Consider the following 15,604-nt stretch of genomic DNA (forward strand, 5'->3'; position numbering starts at 1 on the left):
TTTTTGAAGGGCTGTACACGAGGGGTCAGGTATGGCCACAAGCTGGAAGGAAAAGCTGAGGTCCAGATGGAAAGAAGACTGATGAATTGTGCCTCCACACAGGAACCTGTCAGCTGTGACCATTTCCCCAAGCGTAGTCACACCACACCAGCAAAAGAGGGGAAAAAGTCAGAAATGAGATAAAGAGGATGGTACAATATGAAACACAGGGGAGGGGAAGATCGCCTTTCAAAAACATTCTTTGTTTCAGTGTTCCTGAAGAAAATAGGACAAAAATTATATTCTGTTATGCTAAAGATGAAGGTAAAATGGTAAAGCCACTTAAAAAGTATGTGAACTTGACCACTGAGTTTTCTATTTTGAGAAAATTTTTTATATATAACTTCCTAATGGGAAGGCTGATTCTTATTTAGGAACTTAGATTCAAATGTAGACAATGCTGATTTTTTTTTTTTTAAACCTTGGTACACTGACTTTAAAATCACTTCTTTCTCAGCCCTATCTCATTGTAAGGCTCCAGTGAAGGTCTCAAGGGGTAGCATTGTGCAGGAAAAGAGTGACATCTGCAGGAGTACTGTGTTGCTACATGGTAAAAGCCACAGGCATTCCCAAAAATCAAACAATTCATCAGTGCATAGATTACACACTCAGCACTTTGCCTGGCATACACTAAACTCTCAACAAATGGTTATTGTTGCTCGCGTGACGGTGATAGTATGCACTTTTACACTGCATTTCTTGAAATTAAAAACAAAAACAAAAACAAGCCCAAGGAAGAAAAAGGCCAGAGGTTATTTTAATTACTCAGATCCATCTTCTGTTTTTCACAGGAACCCTTCCAGACAGATAAGAATCTATCTTGTTTTTAAAGACCTTATATAAAGAAATTCTACAGCCTTCCACAATCTTTAGCAGGGCCAACTTAGGTAAGTAAGTAACTTACTTAGGCAAACTTAGTTAAGTATATAAATTTAGTTTAGAAAGCTCCCCTAGTTCTCCTTTGAGAATAGACACCACCCACGCACTGAGAACATACATTCTTTCACCTGTTCAATAAACCTTTGTTGTGCACCTACGTTCCAGGTACTGTTATCTAACCTAAGTAAAACGGTGAACCAGATCCATTTCCGCTCCTTGAAGAGTTTACAGTCTGCTGAGCCTGCAAGGCCCCAGGTGTTCCTGCCGCCTTTCCCATCTCTTACCTCTTTATTCAGCTCCTCATTTCTTCTTCCTTATAAATACTGTATGCCAGGAAATTCCCATAATCTTTCTCACTCCCAGCAAAACTAAACTGCCTGTGCTTTTTGCCCAGGGTTCCAATGTAGGCAGCATCTAGCCAATCTGGTAAACTATTCTATGCCAACTGCTAATGCATCATATCACCAAGGTAACTTGACACATTTGAACAGGGCCTCTCTGAAGACATGATTATCATTCAGACCTTAGTGTCAGACCAATGGAGATGTTATTCAGAGTTTGGCCAAGCCTTATGGCACGGCCCTTCTTCACCACTAAGGTACATCTTCCATAAAGCAGAGCCAACCTCGGTTTTTTGGTTTTATCTCATTGTTTAAAACTTTTTCCTTACTCGCCTCAGTAGAGTTGAAGAACATATATCCAATCACCTTTTACTGTAGAGTAGCTCCTTCAAATTCCTGGGAAATGTCTCTTCTCATTCTTCTCTCTGACATAAAGAAGTTCCCTCTAGAAATCCAAAACTGCCATTGAAAAATGCAAAATTACGTTAACTGGCATTTTTTATCTGTTATGCATATTTTTCCAAATTTTAAATAGCAAATAGCCAGATGGTAACACTACTACTTCTCTTTCTCAATTTTACAAGTTCAAATTAGACACAAGATGATTAATAAGCTAGTATCCCTGCTTGTCAGGAGGTGATCTCTGCAAGTAGTTCTTGATCTGTGGGCTCTTGGCCATTCTGCAAGTTGGTGTTTCTTTAGAAGTTTGGGCTCTGTCAGCGGTGATCTTGTTTTTGATAGCATTTAATTATTAAAAATAAAAATATATGAGTCCAAATTAAGAAACACAATTCCTTCACTTAGCTGAACTGAATTTTAGTGGGCATATATTCATTGCCAAAACATAAGAAATAAAAAGATATGGTTTGTGTCCCAAGAAGTCAACGTTTTCAGTGGGGTAGAAATTGTTTTTCTTTATATTACTATCTGCCTCTGATCTTTTTTTTTTTTAATTTTTTTTTCAACGTTTTTATTTATTTTTGGGACAGAGAGAGACAGAGCATGAACGGGGGAGGGGCAGAGAGAGGGGAAGACACAGAATCAGAAACAGGCTCCAGGCTCCGAGCCATCAGCCCAGAGCCTGACGTGGGGCTCGAACTCACGGACCGCGAGATGGTGACCTGGCTGAAGTCGGACGCTTAACCGACTGCGCCACCCAGGCGCCCCCTGCCTCTGATCTTAAGAAAACCTACTGGCAGTCTGCACCAACTATCCTTGAATATTTCCTTGGATTTGATTGGTTTCCTAACAAGTTTCCTGACAAGGAAATATTCTCACAACCCACTAAAAACATGAACAAAATGTATAAACAGACCTTGGGAATTTATTTCTCAGGAAATTACAAATGCTGTAGGAGAAAGGCATTGAACATTACTGGTGTCTTTTCATGTTAGGCACTTTGTATATGTTACTTTATTCAATCCTCTTGACTGCCCTGTCATGTCATGTATGTTGTTTAGAATAATCCTCATCAAGGGACGCCTGGGTAGCTCAGTGGGTTGAGAGTCCAACTTCGGCTCAGGTCATGATCTCATGGTTTGTGAGTTCAAGCCCCGTGTCAGGCTCTCTGCTATCAGCACAGAGCCTGCTTTGGATCCTCTGCCTGCCTCTCCCTCGCTCTCTCAGTCTCAAAAGTAAATAAAAATATTTTTTAAAAAACCACTTGTAGAATAATCCTCATCTAGTAGATGAGAAAATAAGGCCAGAAGAGATTCTGTAACTTGTTCAGTTTCAGCCTCATGTCATCTGAGTCTAGAGCACATGCTCCTTCCACAATTCCTGAAGGACCTTCTTCTAAGTGCTGGGTGCGAATTTCAAATGGACATACTTGGTATCAAAATGAGACAATACTACCAAGGCAAACACTTCAGTAGAGCACTAAAATAAAAATTATTTTCTATAAATTATTTTCTAAAGAAATAGAAAAAAAATGAAAGGACTTATGGTTACATCTTGAATGTACATTAGTGGTTAACAAACTACGTTTATCATGTATGGGGGCTTTAAAATATAATTTTCAATGTGCAGCCATTTGGAGATTAAAAACTATAGTGTAGTGTCTATATATCATTTGTGAGAAATCAAACCTCACCATTGCTATAAACAGTTTAGGCTAAAAAACTCCAACTCCTAAAGTAATGAAGAAGATTACCACATTTAAGCCTTATTGATTTCTGCTCTGTAGTATGTTTCAGTGTGTTTAGAATATCATGCTTGTGGCTAATATGATTGGCTGTGCAATTAATAAAAATAGATTTGATCCAGATATTCACTCTAAGGGTTTTGATGCAACATTATTTGTTGCTGAACAAATAATTATAAAGTAGCTTGGTGTTCCATATAAAACTAAACACAAGCATGAAATTGCCATATAACCATGACCCCACAATTGCATTTTGGGACATTTATTCCAAATAAATGAAAAATTATGTTTGCACAAAAACCTGCATACTACTGTTCATAGCAATAACATTTATAATAGCCCAAAACTGGAATAACCCAGATGTCCTTCAACAGGTGGCTGGTTAAACAAACGGTGGTATATTCATATCATGGAACACTATTAAGCAATAAAAAAAAAAAAAGAATGAACTAGTCATACACACATCTTGGATGAATTTCTAGGTAATTATCCTGAATGAAAAAGATCAATTCCAAAAGGTTATACACTGTATGATTCCATTTATGTAACATTCTTGAAATGACAAAATCATACAAATGGAGAACAGGTGAATAGTTGCCAGGGAATAAGAAGGGAATGAGAGTAAGAGTGAAGTAGGGATGGCTATAAGAGTACAACAGGAAGGATCCTGTGCTGATGGAAACACTCCGTATCTGGGCCATATCAGCGTCAACATCATGGTTGTGTTACTGGACTCCAGTGTCACCACTGGAGGAAATTTGGCAAAGGGTACAAGGGATCTCTCTCTATTATTTCTAACAATTGCATGGGAGTCTACAATGGCCTCAAAATAAAAGTTTACAAAAAAAAAAAAAAAAAAAGAACACCTAGAGTACTGGAACTACAAACAGAATAAAGACTCCTTGGGGCACCTGGGTGGCTCAGTTGGTTAAGCGTCTGACTCTTGGTTTTGGCTCAGGTCATGATCTCACCGTTTTGTAAGTTCAAGCCCCATGTAGGGCTCTGCACTGACAGTGCAGAGCCTGCTTGGGATTCTCTCTCTCACTCCCTTTCTCTCTCTACTCCTCTACTGCTTACATTGTCTCTTTCTCAAAATAAATAAATAAACATTAAAATTTTTTTTTAAAAGACTCCTTAGAGGACACTAAAAACATGGGGGGGAAAAGGCAATTCCACTGGAGTGTGGTAAATTCAATTCTATAGTTTGCACAGATGCCAGGGGGACACAGAGGAAAAGTACTAACCTATAACTGGAATAAGGGATATGAAAACTTTCCCAGAAAAAGTGATGTTGCAGGATTAGTGGAAGTTATCCTGGAACAGAAAGGAGAGAAAGGGTGAAAGGCATTCCAAGAAAGGGAAAAGACTGTGCAAAGGAGATTGGAAATAATGTGGTGCATTCAGGAAACTCTGAGTAGTTCAGTATGTCATTTGTGTTGTGGGTAAGGGAGCAGAGACAGACAGGGTTCACTGCAATCCAAAGGCAAGGTCTAGGTCCTGAGGATACATTATTTAAAAGGACATGAAGTATATCCTGAAGGGTACAGCCAGACATTACAGGCTTGTCTCTCTGTTTGTTTATAGCAATAAATAACATTTAGATTTTAAAGGGCATAAGGGTGGAGACTAGATTGAGTTGAAGGTGCGGACCAGAAGTAGCTAGTGAGATATGATCAGGATTTAAACTACAGCAGTGACAAAAGAAGTGAAGGAAGGGGGTGGTCTCGAGAGACTTAATGGAGAGGGACTCCAACAGCACGTACTGATTGTTTAAACATGAGAAGGGAAGGTGAGTGAAGAATCTATAGTGCACAGTTGCAAATGAGTGGAACTAGGATGCTACCTCCCAGCCCAGAGCAGACATCCTTATTAGCAATCATACTCTTCACGTCTCAAATCAGCTCTCCCAAGGGAGCCGCTACTTGTCCATAAGGGTTAGCAAATAAGTTGTACTTATTTTCCACCTCCTACCTTAGATGACTCCTCAATTTCTAACTAGATGGTGATGCTATCCATTAAAATAGGTGAAACAAGAACTGAAGAGAAAATTTTTGGACTTCGTTTGATATGTTCCTGAGTCTGATGGTCACGAGAGACAAGGAGAAATATCTAATAGGAAACTCAATATTTAGGTGTATAGCTCAGGATGGAAATTTGGGAATCACTAGCATATATATGGAAATTAAACCACAGAATCAAGAAGATTACAGTCAAATTACAGTATGTCGAGAAGAAAAACAGACCAAGAGCAGAACCCTTAAGAATATGGGTATTTACAAGATGGACAAAAAAAGTTACCACAAAAGAGACTAAAATAGTATGCTAAGAAAACCAGGAGAGCATGGTTATTGAAACCAAGGAAGAAAAGAAAGGAAAAGTGGTCAGTAAATAAGCATTACAGATGAGTCAGTAAAATAAGGACTAAAAAGACTCAGAGAAGATGCTGATGGTGGTCACATCACAGATTCTGGGTTTTCTGCAATCCTTACACAAAAATAGAAAAGCTAAAAAGTAAAAAATACATGAGAAAAAATTTCTAAAACTAAATAGATAAAATAAAATCTCAAAATATGAGCAAATCATAAGACTTGCATACTTTTACTAGTATACGTGAAGGAGAAAGCAGAGGAAATCCACGGGGCATCTGACAGACCTGAGAACAGGAGAACTTCGTAATAGCCAAAAAGTATTCATTGGAAAGGATGAAGAATAAATTGAGAGCCACAGTTGAAACTAGGAGGGATTTTTGTCCAATCCAGAAAATGTAAGAGGTATGGGGTATGACCTAGAAGGGCTCGAGCATTCTAGCCCTTATAAACACTTAAGATGGACTCTCCAAGGCTGGAATTGTGATGCCTCCAGATTTGGTTTTCTTTTTCAACATTATTTTGGCTATTCAGGGTCTTTTCTGGTTCCATACAAATTTTATAACTGTCTGTTCTAGCTCTGTGAACAATGCTGGTGGTATTTGGTAGGGATTGCATTGAATGTGTACATTGCTTTGGGTAGTATAGACTTCAAGGTGTATTACAAAGCTATAATCATCAAGAAAGTATGGTGCTGGCACAAAAACAAACAACAGAGATCTATGGAACAGAATAGGGAACCCAGAAATGGACCCACAAATGTATGGCCACTAATCTTCAACAAAGCAGTAAAGAATATCCTGTGGAAAAAAGACAGTTTCGTCAGCAAATGGTTTTGGGAAAACTGGACAGCAATGTGCAGAAGAATGAAACTGGACCACTTTCTTACACCACACAAAAACTAAATTCAAAATGGATGAAAGACCCAAATGTAAGACAGGAAACCACCAAATCCTAAGGGAGAAAACATGCAACAACCTCTTTGACCTTGGTTGCAGCAACTTCTTATGAGATATGTCTCCAGAAGCAAGGGAAACAAAAGCAAAAATAAACTATTGGGACTTCATAAAAATAAAAGCTTCTGCACAGCAAAAGAAACAAAAACAAAACTAAAAAGTAACCAATGGAATGGGAGAAGACATTTGCAAATGACCTATCAGATAAAGGGTGAGTATTCCAAATCTATAAAGAATTTATCAAACTCAACACTCTTAAAACAAATAATCCAGTGAAGAAATGACCAGGAGACATGAATAGGCACTTTTCCAAAGAAGACATCCAGATGGCTAACAGACACATGAAAAGATTCTCAACATCACTCATCATCAGGGAAATACAAATCAAAACCACAATGAGATACCACCTCACACCTGTCAGAATAGCTAAAATGAACAACTCAGGAAACAACAGATGTTGGCAAGAATGCAGAGAAAGAGGAACCCTCTTGCACTGTTGGTGGGAATGCAAACTGGTGCAGCCACTCTAGAAAACAGTGTGGAGGTTCCTCAAAAAAATAAAAATAGAACTACCCTCTGACCCACCAATTGCACTACTAGGAGTCTATACAAATGATACAAAAATGCTGATTTCAAGGGGCATATGCACCCCAATGTTTATAGCAATGCTATAAACAATAGTCAAATTATGGGGCACCTGGGTGGCTCAGTCAGTTAAGTGTCTGACTCTTGATTTGATTTTATCTCAGGTCATGATCTCACAGTTCATGAGATCAAGCCCTGCATTGGGCCCAGTGCTGACAATGCAACACCTGCTTAGGATTCTCTCCTTCCTCTCTCTCTGTCCTTCCCCCACCTTGCACACTCTCACTCTCTCTAAAAATAAATTAAAAAACATTAAAAAAAAAAGAAAAGGGATTAATATATTTAAGATACTCAAGGAAAGATGAAGCACCTGGGTGACTCAGTCAGTTAAGCTTCTGACTTCAGCTCAGGTCATGATCTCATGGTTCATGGGTTTGAGCCCTGCATCAGGCTCTGTGCTGACAGCTCAGAGCCCGGATCCTGCTTCAGATTCAGTGTCTCCCTCTCTCTGCCCCTCCCCTTCTCACACTCTGTCTCTCTGTCTCTCTCTCAAAAATAAATAAACAAAAAATATTTTTTAAAAAAAGATACTCAAGGAAAGAACATGTAAGTAAGTTAAGGACATTATATACACAAAACTAACCTTTATGTAGGAAGGACTCAGACAAACTCTTATTAATACACAGAAACTCTGAGAATATTGTTCCCACAAGTCTTTTCCAATGAATTTCATAAAGAACAAGCAGCAGACAACTAAAATGACTAGAATATTAACATAAGGACTCACTGTATTAACTAAATGTAGAAAGAAATGCAGGTTAAAGAGAGATTGGAATAAACATACTATATTATATATAACATACATACACATAATATATAATATATACTATATATAACGTATATTATATAATAGTATATAACATATATATTGTATATAATGGCTGTATGATCTGATAGTGTAGATATAGCTACAATTATAAAAGCAAAAAGGAAGGGAAGCAAGAATGGACGTAGGATATGCAAAAAAATAACTTGTCAGTCATCATAATTGGTGGTGGTAATCAGTATTATAACCTGATATTGTGTGGATAATGCAGCATAAAACAAGCAATTATGTGATGTTCTAATTCAATCAGCCTAAGCATCCTTAATAACCAGAGTTTTCAGTGAAAACCCTGTAGTGCTGAACTGTTAATTGGAAATATCAGTATGAACTCTTATGGTCTCTAATCTTTAATATAAATATTTCAATGAGTATATCTTCAATCAAGACCAGATTATTGTCTTGAAATACTATTTCCCATTAAAAAATACCAGGGCTGTATTAGATTCCTAGGGCAGCTGTAACAAATTACCACAAATTCTGTGGTTTAAAACAGCAGAAATTTATTCTCTCATAGTTCTAGAAGCCAGAAGCCGGAAATCAAAGTGTCAGCAGGACCACATTTCCTGTGAAAGCTCTAGGGGAGAATTATTCCTTGTCTCCTCCAAACTTCTGGTGCCTTCAGATTTTCCTTCGCTTCTGACAGTGTAACCCCAATCTCCACCTCTGTCTTCACATGGACTCTTGTGTACGTCTGTCTCACTCTCTTCTATCTCTTACAGAGAAACATATCATTGGACTTGGGGTCTCAATCCAGAATGACCTCCTCTTGAGTCCTTTAATTTAATTGCATCTGCAAAGACCATTTTTTCAACTAAGGTCACATTCACAGGTTCCAGAAGGATGTATGTTTTGGGGGTCCACCATTCACCCCACTAGAGTCTGCCCCCTAAAATTCATGTCTATCCAGCATACAAAATACATGCACTCCACAACAACAGTCCCAAGTCTCAACCAATTACAGCATCAACTCTAAAATCTTATCTAAATATCATCGGTCCACTAATCCCAAATCACATTAAAATTAGGTATGAATGAGACTGTGGGTGTGATCCATCCTGAGACAAAATTCCTCTCCATCTGTAGTTCTTTGAAACTAGAAAACAAATTATCTGCTTCCAAAATACAGTGGTGGGACAGGTAAAAGAAAGGCATTCCCCCTGCAAAAGAGAGCTATTGGAAGGAATAAGGAGGTCACCAGTCCCAAGCAAGTTCCAAATCCAGGAGGACGAATTCCTTTAGATTTCAAGGCCTGAACATAATCCTCTATGGCCCAATGCTCTGCCTCTGAGCCTGTGATGGGGCCTTTCCAGCCTCTGTGCCACTGGGGCTCTGCCTGTGGAGACATTCTTTTTCTCAAAGGGTAACACATGTTTGCAGCCAAGTAACTCTATCAGCCAGTTTTCTGCCTGTAGAATCTTGAAAGACCAACATCCTTCCCTCATTTTGTCTCTCTCTGTCCCCTTAAGTCCAAGCTGTCAGTATTTTTGCTAATGCTACACTTTCAAAAACCTTGTGGTCCACCTACGTATGTCATGGAGGTCTACTCCATTAGACAAGAGAGGGTCTCCACATATCTTTCCTGGATCATTTCATCTCTCTTCCTGGCTCCTGATGAATAAATCTGTAAATCACAAGCCTAATTTTTTAGAGCAAAAGGTTTCCCAGCTACATCCTTCACCCTTTCTCTAGAGCATGCTTTTCCAACAATGAACTTTATAATTTTAGCATCCTTTTTGATCTGGATAGTGTGAGAACTCCCAAATCATCAGGGGCTTGAATCTTTTTACTTAACAGTTCCTTCCTCCCATTCATCTCTTCACTGATTCACATTTTAAGCAGCAAGGAGAAACCAGGCTACTCTTCTAACATTTTACATGCCTTCCTCTGGACCTCTGTCTTTACATGATCTTCTGTGCCTGCATGTCTAAAATCTTCCTCTTCTTTGTCTTATAAGGATACCTACCAGTTATTGAATTTAAGGTCTATCCTAAATCTAGGAAGATCTAGAGATCTTAAACTTAATTATATTTGTGAAGACCCTATTTCCATATAGTCACATTCAGAGGTACCAGAATTTAGGACTTGAATACACCTTTTGAAAGCTATTCATTGAGGGCTTTGGGGAGAAGTGATTGATTATAAATTCTAAATCTGGAGCGGTAAATTCACATGATGATCCAGGACCAGAAAGAAAGAGCCATTAAAGACTACTGAGGTCATGTCATCAGAACTTAGGAGCCAATTTGAAGAGGTTCCCACTGACCAAAAATTTAAAAATTTCAGCATGAATGAAGAAATGAACAATGAATTGGAAATGATCAAATATCTTTGAACTCATGAGTTCAACGTAATTTTTTCAGTTGAATTGGTCCTTGTGAAGATGACAGGGAACCAGCTTGCTCTCTTGAGACTTAGGTAAATAAAAGAATCAATTATCTTGTTTTCCCTATTTGAACTATACCACTAGGTAACCAAACAGTAGATGAGGAGTATCTCCTTATGAAAATCATTCCAGTTAACATATGGAAACAAAATGACAAAAGTTTATTATCACTATTTTGCAACCACCATGAATTAATGGATCTAGGCACATCACTGGTTGGTAACATCAAGGAAGAACAAAAACCAGACATTATGTGCCTCCACATGAAAGAACACTTTACCACCTATAGTCTTGCCAAAAGGATCAAACAGGAATGTGATCAAACCTCTGGATCCCACTACCAATTTGCAGAAAATATAGAGGACAGGGTAACATATGGAACTGTATCACGATTCTAGCAGAATATAGACTATGAGAAACTTTGAGTTCTTTCACAGATAAGTTGTAAGCAATGAAAGGAATGGAAGAAAATCTATACATTTAAAAAAGGACTTAAAAAGATAGATCAAGTTTTAAAAAAATGGGTAGACAAACTACCATGTCAAGGGATACACACTTGGATTAAAAAAAGTCAAACAACATTAGGGGGTAACTTTTGACTTTTGCAATTAATAGGGTATTCATTACTTTTAGAGGAAGGTTAAAGACTGTGAGTGGTATGAGGTACATGAAGGGGATACTGGTGTGGCTGGCAAAGTCCATCTTGTCGTGGTTTATTTGTTTATTCTTGTATATTCATTTTAAAATTAAGAGGTGTTTAAAAAAAAACAGAGTCCATTGAGTTTAGCATTACTGGCAGAAGAAGCTTCAATAGAACCTTAGAACAAAAGTTAGATTGCAGTGAGATAAGAAAGGAAAATTAGAAACAGGAACAATAAACGAAGACTCCTGTGTCTAGAAGTGTGGCTGAGAATGGAAGGAGAGACAGCTATCTATAGGTTTAGAATGACATAGGGCAAAGAGAGAGGTTTTCTCTCTTTGCTTGTTTGCTTTAAAATGAATGAGATTTGAACATGTTTATGCGGCAAAAGGAGAGAAAATAGAGAGAGGCGAATGTTGGAGCTACATCTGAGAGAAGGGTAATTGACAGAGCAAAATCCATAAAGATACTAAAGGGGATATGATACAAAAAATAGGTAGCAGGTTGACCTTACATAGGAGGCTGAAAGTGGTCATTTCTACTGAGACAATGGAAAGGAAACAAAGAACTTGTGGTGAGCTTAGAGATGGAGTGCTAACAGCAGAAAGGTGAGGAAGTTCCCACTCTCTGTTCTCTATTTTCTCTGTGAAATAGGAAGAAGGTTATCTGCTGATGCAGGTGGCAGGTGGGGAGCATAAGGTATTCAGTGAATGTTGAAAATAGCCAAAGTAGTGTTGGAAGTTCCCTAGAGACTGCAAGCTGAATTTGTAGTGACACCAATCCATGCCATTTTGTCATTTTCTTCAGAAACTCGAGCAAAGGATTAAAGAGGGTATAGTTAAATTGATTAACTCTTTGTTGTTCATATTTCTTCAGACCAGCCTAATGAGGCAGGGGAGTTGGCATCACTGGCGAGGAACTGGTTAAAGTGATGGGGAAGGACAACAAGGGGGGTATTGATAAAATGGGGCTGGGGAGGAAAAAACTCTGATGCTTAAGATGCTGAGCGAATGAGGATATGGGATGAAAAACAGATTTATGAGAAAAGGTAATGAGTTCATTTTTATTATTTCAGGTTTTCTATATCCAGTTATATATGTGAACCCAGATGCCCGAAAGGGATATCTGGCCTGAAACTGCAGATTTGAGAGGCATCGGCTTAAAGATAGTAGCTGAAGCCATGAAAATACACAGAATAAAAATAGAATATTAAAAAAAAAACTGAAGAAAGAATCCTGAAAAACACCCTGGCTTAAAGATCAGGTAGAGGGGCGCCTGGGTGGCTCAGTCAGTTAAGCGGCCGACTTCGGTTCAGGTCATGATCTCTCAGTCTGTGAGTTCAAGCCCCGCATCGGGCTCTGTGCTGACAACTCAGAGCCTGGAGTCTGTTTCAGATTCTGTGTCTCCCTCTCTCTGACCCTCCCCTGTTCATGCTCTGTCTCTCCCTGTCTCAAAAATAAATAAAACGTTAAAAAATTTTTTTGAAAAAAAAAAAAAGATCAGGTAGAGAAATAGCAGGTATCAAAGGTCCCTGGCATGGACAAGCCAGAAAGGTCAGGAAAAAAATCCAGGTGAGGGATGTCCCAAAAGTCCAGAAAAGAGAGTTTAAGGTGAAGGAGTGGTCAAAATGTCAATGCTGCTGAGATATGCAAAAGATGTCTTATTCACCTTTGTTTTCTTGGTGTCTAGGAAAATGTGTGGCACACAGTTGGAACTCGTTAAGTGTAAATTTCCTTGTTGTGTCCATATCAATACCTGCAAGTCTCACTCCAACACTGTTACAGTTGTAAAATGCAAAAAGGGTATACAGGAAGGAAGGAAGGAGGAAAGGTAAGGAAAAAATATCTCACTCACCCAAATGCTCCATGCAGGTCCCATGTCTCTCCATCCCAGCTCACTAAAAATCATCCTATAAAACAAGGCATATCCCAAGTTCTCCCAAACTGCATATGCCTGTAAAGTACAGATTGACTCACTGACACAGTAAAAATTCAAAGTTTCCTTGCTCTTTGGCCCATGTGAGAATGTAAAGCTTCCAGATCCTTGAGAACACTCTCACCACCCCCCCCCCCACCACACACACACACACACACAAGTGTCTTTAAAATGCAAGATGTGTCTCACAGGTGCTCATGATGGGGCATTGCCATTTTCTCACTATCTCTTACTAGGTGGTTCAGTTCCCCAACCTGTCACTTCAGTGGCACCTAGTTCTCCTGCTACATGATACTCTTGATCCCTCCAGGTGCTGGAGACCCCACCAGATGTTATTCCTCTACCAGACCGCTTAATTCTCTGTCAAGCACCATGACTAAACAACCAGATCCCTCAAAGTGCCAAAATTACATGGCTATCTATGCAGAACTCTGACTTCTCCCTTTTGTGTTGTCATGTTAGATGTGCCCCAAAGCAATGTTGCTCCTGCTTCCATGGTCTTACAGACGTCAGTGAAAAAGCTCTCTCAAGTTTCATAACTGGGGTTTTTTAAGTGCTTGATATCAAAGAGGGCTTATTTAAAAATTAAACCAGATGAATGAGTTAGAAAAAAACTGAAATGGGTTATAAATTATTTAAGCCAGTATAGAAGTCATTTTGCAACAGATTTAATGGGTACATTGTTGACAGTCAAAGCAGCTACCATTCTTAGTTCTTCACTCTAGTGTCCCATTATTACCATAACTCAGATTCTTTCTCAATCTCTGATCATCTCTGAGCATCTTTCTACTTCTGTTTTCAAATACCAGGCTATAGACTTCCTTCCCACATGTCCAGGTCAAATTCCCAAAAACAAACTAATTGGACAAGCTAATTACCATTGCTTTTGTATGGACATTTGTGTCAGGACACCTCATGGATCACTTATCCACCTTTGGGTCAGCAGTAACCACAAGTTAGTGTCATGTGATACCAGCAAGAATACATGCAGAAGGAGCTTCCCAGAAGGGGTCAATGGGAGTGACAGGCATTCTCAGACATGAACTTCCTCCGTTAGGAAATAAGCATTCCTGCACATAGTAAGCTTCAATAAAGATAATGTACTGGGCACACAGTTAGCTCTCAAACATTAATTTTAGCTCCATGGCTGAAAGAATGCCTTTGCATGACATTAAGTCCATTTAGGATATACTTCAATTTATCTTTCCAGTTTTACCTACTAATATACCTTCACTTGAACTCTAATAATGGCCAACATTTGTTGGGTGCTAACAATATGCCTGGCACTTTTCTGTTACATGGATTCACTCATTTAATCCTCACAACATAAAGTACTGCTATTATCCCTATTTTACCAATAAGGAAACTGAGACACAAAGAGGTTAAGTACTTACACAAGGGCACATAGCTAGTAAATGGCTGAACAAGAATTCAAATCCAGGTAGAGCTTCAAAGCTCCAAACTTAATCACTAAGCCACACTGTTTTTTGCTAATATTAGCGCGAGGTCCTACGGCCCCGTCGCTGCCCAGGCCCCGCTCAGAGCTCTGAGCATCAGCTAATATTACTAACATCATAATAATAAATAAATATTAGAAATCACAAGTGATTATTGTATGCCAAATAATAGGCTAAGGATGCTACATATAGGAATGCAAAACTCTTCTGCCCTGTTGCTGTTAAAAAAATAATAATAAAATAAAGAAAAAAAAAAAAGAAAGGAAAATCATTTGCATCATAATTCACTGCCAGAAACAAAGAAAGCTGTAACTTTTCCTCTAAGCACTGTATTAGCTGCACCCCAAGTTTGGCTCTGTTCCATCTTTATCATTCAGTTCAGTAGATTTCCTCATTTCCACTGTAATTTCTTCATCAAACCCATGAAATACTTACAAGTGTTTTGTTCCATTTCAGACATTTGGGAATTTTTAGTTTTCTTGTTTATTTCTACTGTAATTCTATTGTGGTCAGAGAACATACCCTGAATGGTTTCAGTGTTCTGAACGTGCTAGGGGTTTCTTTATGGCTTAGTGTAATGCTCGATTTTGGTAAATGTTCCCTGTGCATCATCTTTCCTCTATTTTCAGCTACTTAAACTTCCAGAGTCCCTTCTAATGCTATGTGTGAGATTCTAGGCATAAAGTAAACGGAGCAGAGTTAGCTCTTGTTCTTATTTTTCTTCCAATGAACACTTTTCTTTTCCCCTTGAAGAAAACACCACCTGTATTCGCCTACACAGTTCTGCGCTCTTCTCACCGATGAGTACAGACTCAGCCGCCTCCGTCCCGCGAGCCTGAAGGTGCCCGAACGACTGGCTCCGAGCCGCCAGCCCAGAAGCACATCCTTCCTCGCGTCGCACCAACCCAGGGCCATCCAGCCCCGCCCTAAAGAAGGCGAGGGGCGGGGCCCGCCGCGGCGCGCTGACGTCAGAGAAGGCTGCGACGCCGCCCGG

General features: G+C 39.0%; 1 long non-coding RNA gene across 1 annotated transcript; it reads right to left on the reverse strand.

Annotated features, from left to right (window-relative positions):
- Positions 1-1,631: 1,631 nt before the first annotated feature.
- On the reverse strand, positions 1,632-15,468 carry LOC125163287 (uncharacterized). The gene is made up of 3 exons (XR_007151382.1): positions 15,374-15,468; positions 13,073-13,127; positions 1,632-1,718 (listed from the first exon to the last, which is right to left on the reverse strand). It is a non-coding gene; the product is annotated as an uncharacterized LOC125163287 (long non-coding RNA).
- Positions 15,469-15,604: the final 136 nt, after the last annotated feature.

The sequence above is a fragment of the Prionailurus viverrinus genome, chromosome B1, assembly GCF_022837055.1.
Source record: "Prionailurus viverrinus isolate Anna chromosome B1, UM_Priviv_1.0, whole genome shotgun sequence".
NCBI classification, from domain to species: Eukaryota; Metazoa; Chordata; class Mammalia; order Carnivora; family Felidae; genus Prionailurus; species Prionailurus viverrinus.